Raw genomic sequence first — 6000 nt, forward strand, 5'->3', positions numbered from 1 at the left:
TGTAATGAGATTCATATCATTACAGATTGATCATTACAGGATTGTTCATTTTGGCATTAGGAATTATAAATTACTGTATCAAATTATAATGACAAAATATCTATAAAATTAATCATCTAAAACTATTTAAAATAACGATAAGAAAATGAAATTTAGATTATATGTTAATGACATTTTATAATTATATATAATATAATATATAATAAATTTTCTATATAATATAATATAATTTTAAATAATAATAATATAATATAATTTTTATAAAAAATAATTATTACCTATAATATATTTTTTAATATTAATTATCATATAATAATTAAGATATATAGAAAAAAAGGAATTATTTTTGATTTCTGTATTCTTTGAGATTAATTTTTTTTTTAATTTATGATTTTCAGAAAAAGTCAAAAATTAAAGATTCATTAATTTTTTTTCTTTGATAAAGGATAAAATTTTTTATTTTTTTTTTAATTTTTATTTTTAATTTCTAAATTTTTAAAGAATTTTTTTTTTTTTAAAACAAAATTATATTTTAAATAAATATTTAAAAAAAACTGTTTTTTTTTATTTTATTTTTTTTGAATTTCTTATTTGTCGTAATTTCTTATTTAATGAAACATTAAAAACATTAAAAAAAAACACATTAAAAAAAATATTCTTATTATAATTATGATTTTTTAAATTGCAATTCATATAATAATAATTATAATTTTTATTTGTTTTCAAATAATAATAACAATAAATTTATAACATAGATTGTAAATTGCGGAAATGATTAAGTAGAAATATTAAGGAAATATTAATATTAACTGAATTAAAAAATAATTTAAAGTAAATTTAAAGTAAAACTAACATTTAGAAAAAGCAATTCCGATTTTATGTATGATGATTAACTAATGATTTTATATTTTCAACATCATTTTTCTAAATAGTTTCCAAAAGATTTTAATATTCATTTATTAAAAAATTATCAACAAAATAATTTATAATAATATATAATAGTTATTTTGAAAGATAATATAAATATACACACATATATATATATATATATATATATATATATAATAGTTATTTTGAAAGATAATATAAATATACACACACACACATATATATATATATATATATATATATATATGTATATATATTGCATAAATTTTCAATTTATAATAATGTAATTTTATTATTTAAAATTTCAAGCACAGAAAAATCTCTTTTGCATCCTGCTAAAATAATATAATTTAATGTTTTATATGTTTATCTCTAAGATAGATTAAATTTTTATATCTTGAATTTAATTAAAAAATGAGTTAGATTAAATCATATTATATTATTTTTAGTAATATTATACAAGTTTTAAATAAATTTAAAATAAATTCAATAATAAAAATATTAAATTAATAATAAAATATTACAATATATATTAATTTTGTTGTAAAATGGAGATTATAGTTCTATATAATGATCGTGAATGATCATCGTATTGATTTCTAAAATATTAATAAAATATATAATATGCATTACTATACATTGAAAACTATATGTATAGATACAATATGATACTAAATGAAAAGTGTATAGTAATACAATTGTCTTCTAGTAGTTATCAATATCGAGTGTAGTTTAAATTTAAGTTAAATATTAATGTAATAGCAATGGCTTGAATACTTATAATATCTTTTATAATTTATAATAATAATAAATATATATAAGTAATAATATATATAAATATAATTTATAATAATAATAAATTTATATAAATAATAAATATAATAATAAATTTATAATTTTATCTATTTTTTATATTAAGTTTTTAGATTACGATGCAGAGAATCAAATTTGATATTTCAAATAATAAATAAATTAAGATTATAAAAGAAACTTGAAAATAATTTTAAGAAAATTATAATACAAATTATAAAAAAAAAAAGGAAAAATGAATACTTTCTTTCTTTTTTTTTCTTCGCATAGAAAAATAATCGCATAAAATTTTATTTTATATTATATTTTATATTATATTTAACATTTATATTGATATAATTAATTTTTTTTTTAATGAAAAAGGCTTTAATAAAAAATATTATTAAATATAAGAATGATAATTGTTTGATAATTCTATGATATTGATGATTTCTATGACAATGCATTATATTTCGTTTTCTTTATATAATAAAATATTAAGTTATTTAATATTAAATCTTTCAAATTCTATAATCATTCACTGATTCACGATAATTGATATTTGATTAGATAAATATCAAAATTAATTTAGTATGACGGATTAAAACAAGAAATTTAAATGATTTTGAATTATGTTTTTTATTCAGTGAAATATCAATAAAAAAAATATTTTAATTTCTATCCAAAACAAACTTTGTCAAATTTTCAACAATAGCACATTCTTATCATCATTCTTATTTTAAATTATGATATCGTTGGGTTGTAGTTGTCGCATTTCTATCATATTAGATTAATAATATTTATAACATATTAAAATATTCCATATTTATTCGTACAATACATATGTGGACTATGATAAAATTCATACTATGTAATAATAAAATCAATTTATTATAAAATTTTAATATTAAAACATTTAAATATCCATATGTAAATAGAAATTCATATGTAATGTAAATGTAAAATAAAATTTATTGAATTTTCAATTTTTAAGAATTTTATTAATTTAAATAATTCAAAAATTAATTTAAAAATTAAATTAAAAATTAAATTTAAATTTAAAAATTTTTAGATTTGGAAGAATTTTAATTCTCCTTTATGTTCATCTTGGCGGATTGCAGTTTCTCGGCATATAAAAACCGGTCAATGAGATCGCGGATCAGTTTCCTGTATGATATTCCCAATTAATGAAAATTCCTAAAATTAGACTGAAAAAAAATACTGCACGTAAAGTTATTTCGAAAAAAAATTTGATCGAATATTTAATAAATTTTTGAAATTTGTAACTTTCAGAAGTTTTGTAACTTTTGAAACTGTTAAACTAACTTATGAAGCAACTAGATAATTTGAATTTCATTTTCAATAAAATCTCATTTTCAATAAAAGTATTTTCAAGTGTTTCAATAGTAATTACGAGTGGTACAATTCCTTTACATTTTTTAAACAATAACAATCGAATTTAAAATATATACAACAATAGCCATTTTAAATATATGCGCGCCAAATGTCTTGCGACGGATCACTGTAAAAATGCAAGGGTGAGTCCTATGTGCTATGATGCAACTTCTCGACTTCGAAACTGCTCTCTAATGCAACTATTGTTACTTTTTAGAACTCTCTCTTAGTTTGCATTTTCACTGGAGATAATTATTGAAAGAAGAATCAAATGATAAATTTTCAAAATCATAAAATCAAAACAAATCGATAAATACAATTCAGTCCAGATAAAATACAGTTAGAAATCAGATAGAATTCGTCAAGAATTTTGTTTTATAATGTGTATTTAATATACGGACAATTATAAAATATTATATATTTTGGATATTAGCTCATACTATAAAAATGCGCCAGTTACGACAGTTCAATAAAATCAAATCATTAATATCAAAATCATATTAACAACAAAGAATTTTGAATATTTGCTATTATTATTGCATGTAATACGAGTACTTAATGAAGATGGATTATCCACGCGATCATTGTAGACAGTTAATAATATTAAAACGATAAAAAAAAGTTATATTAGCATTCATAATTAGCCATGTTTGAGGTGAGTTTCATTATAAAATAATATAATTAATTATTAATTGATTAAAAAAATATTTGTTTGTATTTAATAATAAATATTATTTTGTTTTAGTATGATAATGTATCACATTCTCAAAAAGAATATAGAACTAGTAAAGTTACAACAAAAAATGCATATGAAATTTTATTTATCATAAAAAAATCGGTCCTTTTCAGAGCCATCAATACTTTTAAATTATGCCTATATATTAAGATTCTATTTTGAAATTATTAATCGTGTTATAAATTATTTTGAAATTACTAAATCGTGATTAACTGATTAGCGTTAGTGCAACAAAGGATAGATGAATTGATCCAATGATATAATGAATATGTTATTTTTCAATAATATTTATAATATATTTAGTGTTAATTTGTAATGTTATGTGTTAATTTGTCAAAAATTAAGTTGTCCGTCAATGTTAAAAGACGTCCGTCAATGTTCACAAGATGATGATCAACATTTCAAAGTTTGACTTGAATTTTAAAGCGACTGATTTTATCTATTTATTGGTGAATTGTTTTTTAATATAGGCTATAATAATAGGCTGCATGATTAATTTTTTCTTATTCCAATTATGTATTGATTGTTTGTAGTGTTGATTTATTAAAAAAATTTTACATTTTTTTATTATTTTATTACAATTTTACTATAATAACAATCAATTAATTTACTCATTGTTTGTGATGTAATTCGATATAATTTTTTGTCAATAAAAAAATATTTGTTATTCAACACATTTTTTTTGAGTTATGTTGCTTAGATTCGTGTTCGACGTTTAACGATACGTAGCCATAGTTACTGTCATAATTCATACGACGAATAATTGGCCAATATTTTTTATTAATAATTCGTTAATAAAACCTTGAATGTTTGAGAATTGTTCTTGATTTATTTTCTCTTCTTCTTCGAGATAAGATAAGTTAAAATAGATTCAAATTTGATATATATATTTTAGAAAAATAATGTATTGTGTTCAGATTTAAATAAAAATAAAATTAATTGAAAACAAAATGATATTTCATTTCACATAACGATAAATAATATATCACTTTTTTATTTTGAAACTTTAAGTTTTAAAAATTGTACAAAAATTAAAATAAAATTAAGATGTTGTTTAAAATAATATAAAAAAATAATAATATTTTATCGACAATAATCTCAGTTTAAGAAAAATAAAAATTAAAACTCTATCTTTTCTTTTTAAGTTCTCAGAATTGCATATTTTTTTAAATTAAAATAAAATTAAAAAATTATATTTAAATTTTAAATACGAAAATTTTAAAAACAAAAAACTAATATTAAAATAAAAATTAATAGGAAAAATAAATTATAAAAATAATATAATAAAAATAATTATCGTTATGCATTCAAAAATATTTTTTTAAATATAATTTTAAAAAGTTATAATAATAATAACTTATATTTATGTAAATGCATATTTTTATAAAATAGCTAAGATTATGGGATATATAAATTTATTTTGTCATTAGGGAATTCTAAAAATATATCTTATATTTTTTATTGATTTATTTTTTATTATTGCACATGTTTTGTATTTTTATGTTTAAAAATACAATAATATATTATATTATATACACCATAATAAATCATGTTTTCAAAACATTAAATTGATAATTGAATATTAAATATTGCTCTTAATATTTCGAACAGTTCAGTTTTATTATTGAAATGACAAAGTGAAATTTGTGAGAAATTTTAAAATTTCTAAAATGCTGAAAGTTTGGAAAAGTAGAATTTCATTCATCAATGAAAAGCTTCAATTTCATCACTAATGAAGAAAGTTTATTGTCAAATAATCAATAAAAGTGTAAAATATGATTGAAAATTACAATTAATTCAGTGGAAATACTCTTATGCGCAAAAAAAAGTGATCAAGCAGATAATTCGAAAATTAAAATAAGCAACAACTTTTTTTAAGAAAAAGAGAATTTTATTTAGATTTAATAAGAGCAATAATTGCTCAATATAATATAATTTTGAATAATAATACATGGAAAAACATTTTGACAAAAAATATATATCATTCCATTCCAGAATCGATATTGCGTAAAAAAAAAAAAAAATTGGACCATTATTACAATCAATAAGAATATTAGAAGGATATAACAAGCTGAAAATGAAGTAAGTAAACCATACTTGTTACGCTATAAGCAATTGGAGAATACTAATCATGCAACAAATCTGAATTCGCAAATCGCTCAGAATACATTTCTAACTCAAATGAGGAAACA

The sequence above is a fragment of the Apis laboriosa genome, unplaced genomic scaffold (genome assembly GCF_014066325.1).
Source record: "Apis laboriosa isolate Shangri-la unplaced genomic scaffold, ASM1406632v1 scaffold289_cov146, whole genome shotgun sequence".
NCBI lineage: Eukaryota > Metazoa > Arthropoda > Insecta > Hymenoptera > Apidae > Apis > Apis laboriosa.